General features: G+C 42.8%; 1 protein-coding gene across 2 annotated transcripts in view; it reads right to left on the reverse strand.

Moving 5' to 3' along the window:
• Positions 1-15051, reverse strand: part of LOC145248091 (uncharacterized) — a 79447-nt gene that overhangs the window by 37832 nt on the left and 26564 nt on the right. The window contains exon 1 of one of the 2 annotated variants that reach the window (XM_080109878.1): positions 14149-14378. The exons of the other annotated variant lie outside the window; for it this stretch is intronic. The gene's annotated coding sequence lies outside the window, so the exon portion shown is untranslated. Of the gene's footprint in view, positions 1-14148; positions 14379-15051 lie in introns of those variants that run through there. 2 annotated transcript variants of the gene reach the window in all.

Consider the following 15051-nt stretch of genomic DNA (forward strand, 5'->3'; position numbering starts at 1 on the left):
GACAAAATAAAATATTCGAGATGTTCAACAATTTTAATGTCGTTCTGTAAGGGTGAAAGAGAGAAAAGAGGTTATTCATTACTAGCCGTCATTTTTATCAATTACTTGTGAAATGGACCTCTGTCTTTTGTCAGAGAAGTTTTAGATATATATTCATTTTTCACATATATTCAGCAGAATAAACATCTATACACGGATATATATATATATATATATATATATATATATATATATATATATACGTACACATCTAAATGAATAAATGGTCCCGTTTCTCGCACTAACGATAAAATCAAAACGCCCTATTACAAGTTAATTCAACTTTACACAATAGACGCGCCATTTTTTTATATACCGCTTATGTATATGCAATATCAGTCACTAGGTTAACTAATTTGCATATTACTTTTGGAAAAGGACATTTTATTAATTAACTATTATTTGTTGTTGATTTTTAATCAATGATTGTTTTGATTTGAATATAACAAAAAGTTCTGTTTCGCAATATTGTTTCATCTCCTTGACAAATAGTTAGCAATTGCGTCCACACGTTCCTTTAGTAGGACCAATTTCATTTCTCAACAAGTTATGATTGATTTCTAGATTTCAAGTGAAAAAAAAAAAACGTGATTTCTTCTTTCTCTTCCTTTCTTTACGGTCATGTTTAAAAGATAAATAAGTTAATATCGAAATTATTAATATGTTAATGTTAACCTTTTTATATATATATATATAAAAAAAATGAGGAAAAAACTGCGTTTTGTATTTACATCCAACGTTATGGGTGAAATATTTATTATTTGAAATGAATGTTTCAAGTGTTCCACGTAGTGAACTTTGCGAAGCGATAATGAACCGACAAAGTCAGCTAGTACACTTAGATTTGCTTATATAAATGTTAGTGAGTATTTTGGAACTTTGAATCGTAAGTTCAAAGTGTTGTTTTTGCAATTGAAAGTAATTTATCATTAAATTGTACGAAAGTTAACTGACATTGACCTTGGTCAGTACCGGATGGGTGACCATTTGGGAATATCAATTCCTGTATTTTGGAGGACTGCTGTACTTCCCTGCAAAAATGAATGCGCATTCATTCCTTTCGCAGACTGTTATCTTTATCTTCATAGTTGTTGTCGTATCACCACGTTTCAGCCAACTCATTCTCTGACCTTCTTCAGTGGTGCAGTGAATAGAGGCATTGAATCGCTACAGTCCTAGGTAAGCATTGTCTGAAGATAGCGGTTTCAATCTTACTCAAGTAGGCCAGAAGATTAGTTGACCAAAACGTGAAACAACAACTATGGAAAGCAGTAATTACTGGAAATAAGTTACAAGACTCAACATTCCTATCTCACCATGGTTAATTAACTGAGGAAGGCCAGAGGATAAGTTGGCTGAAACGTGGTGAAACAATAACAACTATAAAGATGAGGATAACAGTCTGCAAAAAAAAAGAATGAGTGCACAAATTATAAAGCCTCATCTCAAAGGATTTCAAAGAAAATAAAAAAATAAAAATAAAAATAAAAATAAATAAATAAAAATTAATGTTGTTAAATGGATTATGGACTGAGAACAACAAATAGAGGTTATCCACTATAAAATGTTTATTATTAATAATATTGTTGATTCCCCCCCTCCCCCGATTTATCGTAGAGGGGCCTATGTTTTCAGTGGCGTCCGTGTGTCCGTGCATCGGTAAGTCCGGACGATTGCCAGATAACGGTCCATTAGTTTTTCGTGAAATTTTGCCACAAATTGGATTTCATTAAATAGATGTGCACAGTAAAAAAAAATGTTTGCAAAAATTTCCGTTGTGCCCCCACGGGCTCAAAAGGGGTAAAAAAAAAAATGCCCCAAAATGGCCAAAAATTACACCTTTGCCCCATCCATTAGATTTTTTTTTTGAAACGTTGGCCCTTCACACTTCTCGCACTCATCATTTCTTCACTATTTTTTGTGGCGTCATCTTACATGCAGCATCACACACACACACGTACGACTTGTTAATATGTTAATAATCATGATGTTAATAAAGCTTAATAACTAAGCAATGTTAATTTTTAATTTGAGATAAATTTTATTTCTGTGAAAGGTATTGTCTGCCCGTCTGCCACTTTGTCACGGTTATGTTTGAAGTAGCATTTCCATAAAACGCTGTACTTTATTTTGGTTAAGTTCAAACATCTTACTTTATTTTGAAATGAACTTTTTTCTTAGCTTCCCCACTCCACCAACTGTTTTGCATTATGTAATAAATTCAAAAACTTTTATTATAATGAATTTGAACTTTTTTAACACACACACACACACACACACACACACACACACACACACACACACACACACACACACACACACACACACACACACACACACACACACACACACATATTTAAAAAAATGCACACACAAACATATAGATAATTCTTTACAAATTGTAAATATGTTTATTCAAAAACGATGGGGATTTATTAGTTAGATTAGGATCCACAGAGTGAATGAGGTATTGTGGTAAATATTGCCAATCAAGAGTAAGACTCCAGAGACAGTATCTTTACTTATGTACAATAGTCACAAAGACCCTGCAACCTTCCCCTCCCCAATTTCTTATATGGCCCTGTGCCTAAGTTTGTTTAGTATTGTAATATTTTGCTTTTATTTTTTGAATTTATTCATGATTTAACTGTAAAAATATTTCATGAGAAAATAAACTATATAAATAAGGTCAAACATCTTTATAAGAGGCTCGGTCGGCAGCGGTTAAGTTTTAAATATCATTCGGCATTAAATAACCTGAAATGGGTTGATATGATATAAAACAAGTATTCGTTTCGACTGATAAATAAATGCATACAAATATTGTGTAAATACACGCATCTCGTCTTTCCACCCATCTCCGTCTCTCTTTATTTCCCCCTCTTTCTTTGTTGGTAATCCAAATGGATCAGTTATCAGTAATTGATACAACTTCTAATTGCCCTTGTTTTGCTTGTTTGCTATCTCTAGAACTTTATTGATCCTTTCAGTTTTCATATGTAATTGGATTTATCAATTTAGCAGATGTTTTTATGTTGAACTTTACATTATGATTCTTAAGTTTCATTATTTTAATTTGCTTACTCTATTATCAAGTTTGAATTTGTGATTATTTTCCTATCGTTCTTGCGTACATTGATTAAGGTTATATTACACTTAACTTAGATAATAGACTGTATAAATGATACATGAAAGCTGATACTAATCCAATATATGTATACTCACTTTCAAATCACTCAACATCAATAATTCAACATATGCCAAAATATATAGAAAGTAGAATGCACAACAGCTCATCTAATTAAAACTTGTTCAATGAATATAACAACGCCCTAAAGAATAATAGATACAAAGATACAAATATTATTTTGAAGAACCCAACAATTACTGCAAATAGAACAAACAAAAAAAGAAATAGAAAATTATATGGTGTACACCCCCATTTAAACAAATGGCAAAAACTAACTTGGGACAGAAATTATCGAATCTAGTTTACTTACTCTTTCGTCCAAAGAGCACTTTACATGAAATATTTAATGAAAATACACTAAAATTGAGTTATAGTTGTAAAAATTTAGAAAAGATTGTTTTTATTTTTGATTCTCATAAAATTTTGTTTTAGCTACAGATGGGGTATCCTACCGGATGCCAGATATTCATCCGATATCTCATACATTCCAACCGAGATATCTTTTTTAAGATTCTAATAGCCCTTTAACTGCAATCGTTTATATATTACTTATGTTACAGGGAAGGACTATAAGAATCAGTACCACGAGCAAATCACATATAGTAATAAGAAGGAAGAAAAAGTAAAATATACCGCAAGTACGTAGGAAGGAAACATATAACCTTATAACTTTTTTTTTAGAGATGTATGAATGCGGGATATCTCTGTTGGGATCTTGGACGCTCTGATGAAAAAAAAAAGAAAGAAAGAAAGAAAAATCACAGAAATCCGGGCCATAGTTAGAATTCAGTGCTCAAATAGGAATTTTGGTGCAAGGGATGGCGTTATTTAGTTAAGGGTGATGTTTTCTAAGTTTTATCGAAGTTCCAAAGGTCGAAGCAAGGAAATCCGAGTGAATCAGTATGATGAAAAGGTATATCTTAATGATTAGAAGTCAACCACAAAGATTTAAGTAAATGAGCTTTGATGTATGTCCCAAAAGAAATAAAATAGTTAGAAAATGAGACAAAGCTCTAATTAGTAGAACAACCATGCGAAAGAAAGGATCAGGACACATTTGGACGAAGAGTCGTTGATTTCATGAAGGGGTAAAATGGAACCTCGGTTTACGGCATAAGGGTGGCTGGATGAAGCAGCTGATAGGGATCATAGGATGTTGTCATTACAGTGACGCATGCGTTAGCAGGTGATTAAGAGGCGTTTTTTTTGTGTGTCAAGTCGCGCACCTTGGTGAAGATCATATAAATCGTGCACCTCGGTGAAGGTGAAGGTCATAAGCTATTTCGGCTATTTCGTTTTGTCTCTTTTCCTGGACAACTATGGCTGGGGCAAAGTTTGATTTAAAACTGATACCCAAATTCGACGGATCCACTTCTGTTGTCGACTGGGTCGAAAGGGTTGAGCTGACCTGCAACTTCTGTGAAGTAAAGGGGGTGCATACCGTGATTCCCCGGAGATTGGCTGGAGGCGCCCTAAGTGTATATCAGCAACTTAGTGCTGTGGAGAAGGCTGATGTTACCTGTATAAAAAATGCTTTATACAAGGCATTTGCCATGGATTCCTGCACGGCCTACGAAACATTTGCCTCTAGGAAGCTCATGCCAGGAGAAACCGTGGATGTCTTCTTCGCGGAGCTGAAGAAACTTGCAGTTCTATTTGGCAATGGAGTGTCAGAGCAAACACTGGCGTATGCGTTTGTGGCCGGCCTTCCCACCCATGTTAAGCAACTGTTGAGGGCTTCCACCAGCGTATTTGTAATGCCCATGGAACATTTGTTAGAACGTGCTCGAGCCATTATCAGAGATGAGGAGGACCTGAGGGAACCGGTTGTAATGATGGAGCAGGCAGCCTTGACTAATGCTGAAAAGAGTCCCAGTTTTAGACCCACGACCAATGGGAGATGTTTCTGCTGTGGCCAGCGAGGCCATTTCGCAAGAAATTGTACTAACAAGGGGCGGGGGCGCCCGCGCTGTTTCCAATGTGATAGTTATGGACATTTATCCCAAAATTGTGCGGGAAATGCATCAGGGGGCAGGACATCAGTGCCGCCCTGTTCCCTGGACAAGATTTAATTGAGGCGCAACCGACAATGAATGTGTACGTGGACCAAGTGCCTTGTTCAGCTCTTCTCGACTCCGGGTGCTCACACACCATCATGAGTGCCAAGTTGTGTCGAAACTGGACAAAGCAGAACATCAAAGTAACTGTAAGGTTTCCGAGTTGACTATCGTCGTAGTCATCGTTCTTCTATCGGTGCGTGCGTGCGTGCTCTATTTATACTACTCATCAGACGACGGTGTCACTCTTTTGTGTGTCCCGTCTTAATGGTCGTTCCTATTCTCTACATGCCCTCCCCCCACCATGTGACCACACTACCGTCGTTTTGTGGTCATGTGACTGGAGAATTCCGTGTAGTAGTGAGTTGGTCCTTGCATTTGAGGGGAAAGTGGCCTTGGTGCTCGTGTTACCTTCATGCTGCGTCGTGGGACCGGACTCGTCTGCATTGGCTTGTGGTTGATCGGATCTTGGTCCACCTCCATATCTGTTTCTGATGTGTCACAATCAGCTTCTTCCACCTCCATCATCTCATGCATGTTGCACGGTGGTTTGCTGTCCTCCCTTCTTGGTGTTTGGGGAGGTGGTTGATGGGGTTGTTGAGTGGGTGGATACTCCGGCGTATCCATGACCGGTTTGATTTTCCTGAGGAAACGGCGATTGCGTAATGTGATCCTGCCGCTACCATCCAACCGTATCCTGTACTGCCTGTTACCCATTGTCTCGACGACTCTCCCAGTTTTCGCCCATCGTCGTAGATTTGGTCCCTCCTGATTCTGCACCTGCACAGACTCGCCGACTCGGAGCTGTTGGAGGGGGCGGCTGTGTATGTCGTACCGTTCTTTGTTAAGTACGTGCCTTTTCGCCATCGCCCTCTCTCTCAAATCTCTGGTCTCCGTCCAACGCTTGTGGATGCAGTATTTTTTGCGAAGTGCGGGGAGATGGCCCCTTACTGTTCGACCATATAGCATTTCCGCCGGCGACAATCCAAGGTCCTGACTGGGCGTATTCCTATGAGTCATCATCGCCCGTGCTGCCCGATCATGATGTAGGTGTCCGTAGCCATCAACGCAGTCCATCAGCATTCTTTTGGCCGTTTTTACGGCCAGTTCAGCTCGGCCATTACTCTGGGGGTAATGTGCAGATGATATGCGCCTTTTTACGCCCCAGTCTTCTAGGAACGATTTGTATTCTAGTGAATCGAATGGTGGCCCTCCATCGGATGATATTTCCTCCGGCGCACCATACGTGCAAAACCAAACCCTCAGGGCGTTACACACCGCTGCAGCCCTTCCTGATGGTAGTGGTGCGACCTCAATCCAACCGGTATATCGGTCCGCGTATACCATGTAACTTTTCCCGTGCATATCTAGCAAGTCAGTGACTGTCTTTTGAAATGGGAATTCCGGGTTTATGGGTGGCATTAATGGTTCCCTAGGCTGGGATGGGGCGATCGAATTGCAACTCCGACATTGCGCCCTTGTTTGTCGGATGCTGGCGTCTAAACCAGGCCAAAATAACCGTTGTCTGGCGTTAGCCAACATACCATTCGCCCCTTGATGGGCGGAGTGTAATGCCTCTAACACCTCGGCTCTAAGCCGTTTTGGTATCAAAATTTTGTCCCCTTTTATGGGTACTCCTTCCAGACAATATAGTTGGTCTGCCATCGGCCAGAATTGCCGGATTTCTGGTGGTAGTTCGTGGCGTGACCTTGGGAACCCGTCTTGAATGTATGACGCCAACGTTCGGCACTCCTCATCGGTGGCTGCAGCTGCGACTATCCTATCCCAGGTGATCGCTCGGAACTTGGGGTCATGTGCGTATGCAGCTATGATGGATGCTTGTATACTCCCCTCGATTTGCTGGGAAGTGTCAGTGCCCTTTAGTCTGCTGTGTCTTGACGGCACCGGGTATCGGGATGTGCAGTCCGGTGCTGCGTTGAGTTTCCCAGGAACATGCTTAATCTGGAACCTGTACATCAACGACCGCTCCTTGAATGAGAACAGGCGGGGATTTTTTATATTCTCCAGGATCTGATCCGAGAAAATTTTCACTAGGGGCTGGTGGTCCACGGTGACCAATAGGTCTGGGGATCCCAGGATGAACATCCTACAAGACTCCAAGCCATAAATCAGCGCTAGAGCCTCCCCCTCTATAGGGGAATAACGAGATTCTGCATCTTTCGTGAAGCGAGACCCGGCCAAAATCATCTTCCAGTGGTCCTTACCACAGTTGGGACCTAATTCCGTTGGGCATTGGCAATGCTTCTGGAACAGAAAATACCCAATGCCAACCTTACTGAAGTCGGTTGAAAGGCAGGTCGCTCTGTTCATATCAAAGGTTTTCACCCCTTCTTCGATTTTCTGAACGATATTCCTCTTCGACTCTTCGAAAAGTCTATTCAATGTGTCGTCCCAGTAAAATTTACGGTTCTTTGTCCGCAGCAACTCTCGAAAAGGGGCCATTATATCGGCCTGTGCAAATGTATATGACACCTGGTTAACTAAACCAAACCAGGACCTGATACCAGTAATGCTCGTTGGGGTCGGGAAATTGAGAATAGCCTCCATCATTTTTTTAGTTGGCTTCACGCCGTCCGAGGTTATCACAAAGCCGGCAAATTCAACTTCATCGTCAGCAAATTGAAATTTGTCAGGGTTAAAGACTATCCCACTTTTACCACAATGGGTAATATAGTCCACAGTATGCCAGAAAGCCAATTCTAAGGACCTGTCCTATAGGAGTGTGTCGTCTATGCACCGGGTCTTTCGAGGCATGTCAACTGTGATGTCATCGAACCGGCGCGTGTACCCGTCCCCGGATGCGTGAAAACTCTGGGGAGCCCTGAGATACCGATAACGGCCTCATTCCGTTATGAACGTGGTCGCGTCCCGGGCTTTTGGGGAGAGTGGCAGACTATGGTACCCATTCCATGCGTCCAAGACAGTCTTTTTGGTTTGGGCAGGCACCACGGACACCTGATTAAAAGGGGACGGTGTGTGATGAGTCTCTCTCATCGTTGCTGCATTCAATTTTTGTAGGTCTACCGTCCTTCTTGGTGACCCGTCTTTCTTTGGAGCGACTACCATCCTCGAACACCAGATCGTAGGTGTGCCTGCTGGTACCGGTTCGATAATACCCAACGCAACATCTCGATCCAAATCATCCTTTACCCTTTTCTTCCAGTGATGAGGGACTGGAATGGGTGTGTGTATGGCCGATGGTTTCGCCCCCGGGGTAAAAGTTATATCCAGCGGCCTCCCTACCATGACTTGTAACGGTTGATGGGGGCAGGTGTTGAATGCGCTGGACTTAAAGTGTTCACGTAACCACTTCTCTAACCGTTCCCTATTATCTTCAGTGGGGGTAAACGGGATCCTCGCTGGCTTGTCCGGGACGGATTCTCTTTTCGGACATCCACAAGGTGCTGTCCCACTTTCTGAAGCCGATAAATCGGCCTTTGATACTCGATGCGGGAAGTCGCGATTGATTACTCCTAGGTCTTTGAGGGCCAATTCTGACAAGTAGAATCCTGACGTGTTTTCTGAAACGTAGACCACTTGTCGCGTTTCCTTCTGACCGAGCTTAATCTGAGTCAGGACCACCCCCTTGATATCTAGGGGTTCGTCTGTGATTCCTCGTATCCTGTGGGTGGTAGGTATCAAGATCCTGCTGGTGCACCCTAATATTTTCAATATTTCTGGGCCACTCGAACACGTCTGGGCACCGGTATCTGCAATGGCCTGGATGCGGTGTTTTCGACGGCTTACTCCCTTATCCAAAGCGCACCCGAATTTAGCCTGGGACTCTGGTATCAGGGACACATCGACCATTAATGAGGGTGGTGGCTCAGGGGGACTTCTCCTGAACCCACCACTGCTCCATGCAAGGTGTGGCACTGCTGCTATTCTACCTTTTTGATTGTAACATGCCGGTGCCCCCTCCATTCTGCTGCCGAAAATACTCGATTGACGTGTGGCATCGTTTGTTGACTCCGCTGTCGACCTCTCCTGTTTCCGGCACACTCTTTGTAAGTGGCCTGTGACGCCACAATTAAAACATTTTAGCCCCCTCGCCGGGCAGTTCTTCCGCCCTTTTAACCCACTGGGGTGTGAGGTCCTTCCACACCCTTCACAAGGACTAATCTGAGGGGTTTTGAGCGGCTGCTCCTTCCGATATGGTTTTTTCTCGGTTGTTAGTAGGCCAAAAGTCGAATGTCCCTCTGAGCCTCGTTGCAACTGAGGAGCAGACGTCTCTGTAGTTTCTAAACTAACCAGCCTGTGAAGCTTCTGCTCCACAGTTGTTAGAATATTTGCTTCGGCCAGCAATTTACACTGGTACTCCGCATTTGCCAGACCAGCTACGAGTTGGCCAGCTACCATGTCCTCCGAATAGTTTATGGCTTGCCGGCAGTTCTCGTTGGGGCACAGAACCGTGAAATTGCAAAACCGTGCCTGGGACCGAAGCTTTGCCAAGAACTGTGTGGGTCCCTCCCCCGTCTGTTGTCTGATGTTATGAAATTTATGTCTATGCACCTCCGGGTGTAGACCTTTCACCGCAATGAACTGTATATGCCTTAAGAGTTGTTCCTCTGTGACAGAATTGAGGGTTCCAGGCCCAACTAAGTCAAATAAAAGTCTATTTACCTCATTTGAGCAGGCTGTCCTTAGTTCATTGCGGATTTCCACGGGGTCGGTAAGGCCGCACATTTGTTTGTATCGAGCCCACGAGTCGATGAAAAGCGCCCAGTCCGCGTCGGTGAATCCATGTTCGATACGTGGCCGGTCTGGTTTCTTGGTGTTAGACCGACTCGAGGCACTCCCTCCGCGAAGCTCATTGTTTTCTCTTTGCAGATTTATTAGTTGTTGAATCAACTGCATGTATTGGCCGTCCTCGTGTTGTCCTGACGCCATTATACTCCAAAAATCGTGCAAAAGAAATTATGTTGAAAAATAAATCCTGTTCGTAGCGCCATGTAAGGTTTCCAAGTCGACTATCGTCGTAGTCGTCGTTCTTCTACCGGTGCGTGCGTGCGTGCGTGCTCTATTTATACTACTCATCAGACGACGGTGTCACTCTTTTGTGTCCCGTCTTAATGGTCGTTCCTATTCTCTACAGTAACCACAATAGGTGGCAATACGCAAGCTTGCTGTGGAGCCGGAACTGTCAAAGTCCACACAGACTCTGGTGTGGCCACAGACATTAATGTGCTGGTGATGCGAGGGGATTTGCTGGGATTCGATGTACTGTTGGGATATGATGCTATTAAGTCACTGGGGGGAGAGGTTATCGGAAGAGATGGGACTGTGCGATTTTTGGAAACCCCAGTGTGTGCTGCAGTTCACATTGATCGGCCTGATTTTAAGGTGGACTACGACCCTCACCAAAAAGCATGGACTGCATCGTGGAAGTGGACAGAAGGAAGGGCGCCAACCGAACTCAAGAATAGCATTGCAGAGTACTCGATACCCGACGAGGCCCATAATGAATACGAGAAGGAACTTGAGGCATGAATCCAGAATGGATGGCTGATCCCCTACCCCAACAAGCTGGGACTGCCGAAGGGTCTGATTCCCTTAATGGCAGTAGTCCAGCATAACAAATCAAAAGTTCGTCCAGTGCTGGACTATCGTGAACTGAATAGATACATTGAGACGTACACTGCCGATGCTGACATGTGCGCCAGCAAGCTGAGAGAATGGCGCCAGAAGGGCTCCAATGTGTCTATAGTAGACTTGCGGAAGGCTTATTTGCAGGTGCGGGTGGATGAGACATTGTGGCCGTTCCAGACAGTGTTCCGGGGTCAGAGATACTGCCTTACTCGGCTTGGCTTTGGGCTGAATGTAGCACCGCAAATCATGAAGACCATCGTAAATGCAGTGTTGTCCCAGGAAAAGACCCCTGAGGACGCAACATCAGCCTATATTGACGATGTGTACGTCAATGAAGACGTACAATCTGTGTTGCACGTCAGAGAAAAGTTAGCTCAATTCGGGTTGGAGTGCAAGGATCCCGAGCGTCTGAGGGATGGAGCACGGGTATTAGGATTGGACGTTTGCGGGAAAGACGGTACCTTACGATGGAGGTGTGGTAGTGAGATTCCAAACATCCCTGATGTTATTACGCGGCGGACTATTTTTTCCTTGTGTGGGAAACTTATTGGTCACTTACCAGCGTGTGGCTGGCTCCGAGCAGCTGTGGGTGTCATCAAACGCAGGGCAAGTTTAGTAACTACAGGTTGGGATGATGTATCTGATGATGCTCTTCTAACTCTGATGACGACAGAAACCCTAGAGAGAGTTAACAAGGAGGATCCTGCCCGTGGAGAATGGTGTGTCGATGGGGACACTGTGAATGTGTGGGTTGACGCTAGTTCTTTGGCATTGGGAGTGTTATTGGAGCAACATAGAAATGTAATTGAAGACGCGTGCTGGCTGCGACCCGTGAATGATGCTCAACACATCAACCTGGCGGAACTGGATGCTGTTGTGAAGGGTTTAAATCTGGCACTGCAATGGCAGTCGAAGAAGTTACACTTGTACACGGATTCTCTCTGCGTCTACCACTGGGTGTCCGACACTCTTTCGAGATGAACAAGAGTCCGCACTAAGGCAGCCAGTGAGATGTTAATCCGGCGGAGGCTAAACACCCTGAAGGGTCTTGTATCAGAGTATGACCTGTCGGTGAGTGTAACGCTCATGGCATCACACTGTAATCGTGCAGACCAACTAATCCGTGTGCCTCACAAATGGTATGAAGCTGTGAAGACAGGCGTGGAGTTTGCTGCTCGATCTTGCGCAGTTGGTGCAATTAGCTCATGCCAAATACAAAGAATTCATGTGCAGAGTGGACATCCAGGTATCAAAAGAACTTTGTATTTTGCGAGGCGTGTGGACCCGGCAGTGACAAGGGCGGATGTCAGGCAGATCATCAAGCACTGTGAGGCATGCCAGTCTATCGATCCTGCACCTGAGCAATGGCAGAAGGGGCGATTGGAAGTTGAGCATGTGTGGCAGCAATTAGCAATGGATATTACCCATTACAGTGGTAAGCCCTTTCTAACCCTTATCGACTGTGGACCCACTCGTTTTGCGGTGTGGCGGCAAATAACCAGGCAGGACTCAGCAAATGTTGTCCGCCAACTGTCATCTATCTTTTCTGAGCGAGGTGCGCCGGAAGAGATATTGACGGACAACGATGCTGCTTTTTGTAGCCACTAAGTTCGGCAGTTGTTGAATGAGTGGGGTGTCCGACTACGACTGCGATGTACTCATGTGCCATCAGGGAATGGCATTGCTGAGAGGAGCCATCACAGCATCAAGAGAATTGCTGTCAGAGGCCATGTATTGGTATAACATCACACCAAAGGATGGGAAGACACTAACAACAGCACCGGCCAATGCCATACACAAATACCGTGTTAGGATAAAGGGCATTGACACTGTCCAACCAATCGACGAGGAGAGTCATAACAAATACAAGGTAGGGGATCCAGTTTGGGTTAGACCCCCTGGAAACCGGTGCACCACCAAATTCAAGCGAGGACGAATATCTGGAGTGGTCAGCCAGCAGTCGGTCCTTGTTGATGGAACCCCACGCCATGTGCACGATCTTTGCCCAGCTTGTGAAGTACATCCCACAACTACAGAGAGCCATGAATCATCAGATGATGAGCTGCTGATGAGTGAGGTCACCAAGCAAGAGAGTGGTAGTTGTAGTTCGTCTGATCAGGCAGGATCAGAACCAGAACCAGAACCACGCCCAGAACCAGAACCAGAACCTGAATCCGAGATTGTAAATACCACCCTTCGCAGAAGCCAACGAACTAAGAGGCCACCCCCGGAGTGCACTCTATGTGATCATCAGATCAGGAGGGAATGTAGTACTTACCAACAAAACAAACGCCCACGTGTTTGTGCCTTGTATAGGCATGCGCGACAACAAAACTTGGGTTTTTATAAGCGGAAGTCTCGAGGTTGTCAGGAATCTACAGGCGCATGCGCAAGAGAAGGGATTGAGATAGTGGTATAAAAGGCAGGTCGAGTGAGAAGGTTGTTGTTGTTGTTGTTGTCATTGGACGTTACAGTGACGCGTGCGTTAGCAGGTGATTAAGAGGTGGTTTTTTTTGTGTGTCAAGTTGTGCCCCTTGGTGAAGATCATATAAATCGTGCACCTCGGTGAAGGTGAAGGTCATATAGGATGTACTACCCTACATCCAAAAAGGAAATGCCAGGGATATCAGATAGAGATTCTGATCTAAATAAAATAATTATGGAGTCATTTGGAAAAGGGCTGACTAAAGAAGTTTTCTTTTTTGATCTTTCTTAGCTAAGTGGTTGTACAGAGATAGAGAAAAAATGTAATAGAATTTTAAAAATAGGAAGGATAGGGATGTTATAGGGAAGGGCTGTCCTATTCCCATGTAAATAAGAAAAATATTAGATAATTGAAAATGAGATTAGGATAAGCCTAGAATCGAACCTTGTCGGCAAAGTTAAGAAATGGAATGTTAGAAATTAAGTCTATTGTTAATTTTTTTTTTAGAAATCTGAATATTAAAAATTTCAGCTAAAAGAATGACCAATGCAAATTAAATTATATTGTTTAAAATAGGTTAGATAGAATTGAGGATTCTTTTGCTGTCGAAAGTGTGTTGGACAAACATATGTAAAGCCACGTGAAATTGGTAACGTTTAAAAACACACTTCTGACGTCATAGACAAAGGACGTTTCTCCATATTATGGGTTCGGATTTAGCAAGAGAAGCCAGTCAGCAAGACAGTCAGAGAGAGTTGGTCAGTTGATGAGTTGGAGTCAGAGCCCCTTAGAGGCGAGGGGAGAGGAGTAAACCAATGTAGCCATACCATTTGAATTCCTGACGTCAATCGACCGGTCGATCAGAGGAATAAAGAAATCATCATTATGTTTTGTAAGTGTTGTCTCGTGTAGTCATTCAGTTACAACAGAAAAGGTAATTGTGTTTTATCATCTTGTAACGAACTCTTGTGTAAACCCTTCCAAGTTATGTACCCATCTCCTCTATCACAAGAAATGTCTCCGACTACACCCCAACTGGAGCAGAAAGTCTACCACAAGTCCGAAAAAGTTGCTGGGTATTTAATTATTATAGTAAATAATTATATATATGTATATAATATAATATAATATAATATATATATGCATATATATATATATATATATATATATATATATATATATATATATATATATATATATATATATATATATAATTCCAGGTTAATATTTTTCAGAGGTGAAATGAAGTTTTAACGACATTAATGCAAGAGTGCTTAATACCGAAATAAGGCAAGAAATACTTTTTATTTGTTTTGCATAAGTATTAATATGTCGCTAATTTTCATTACGGACTAAACTTTTGTATAAACAATATCGCCTGAAGAATTCTCTAGTCACTTGTAACTAGCTGACCGAAATAATATGCTCATGAATGTGTAGCGACATATTAATGCTGATGTAAAACAAATTTAAAGTATGTGTGTGTACGTGTACGTGTGTGTGTGTTATATCTAACTAGCAATGTCGTGAACATCAACCGAATAGCTGCACCTTTACAGCCAATTTGGCATCTGGGCGTAACGCGAACGAAACTCTATACCCTCACTTTCACAAAAATAGATACATAAAAATAGAGTGAAAAACTTATGGAAATACTAAAAAAAAAAAAAAAAGAAAAAAAAAAAGAAAAAGGTCAACGCCAGTAAATCCTGTTTGTATTTTCATTAAGT

Source organism: Euprymna scolopes, chromosome 26 (genome assembly GCF_053919585.1).
Source record: "Euprymna scolopes isolate OS-2025 chromosome 26, ASM5391958v1, whole genome shotgun sequence".
NCBI classification, from domain to species: Eukaryota; Metazoa; Mollusca; class Cephalopoda; order Sepiida; family Sepiolidae; genus Euprymna; species Euprymna scolopes.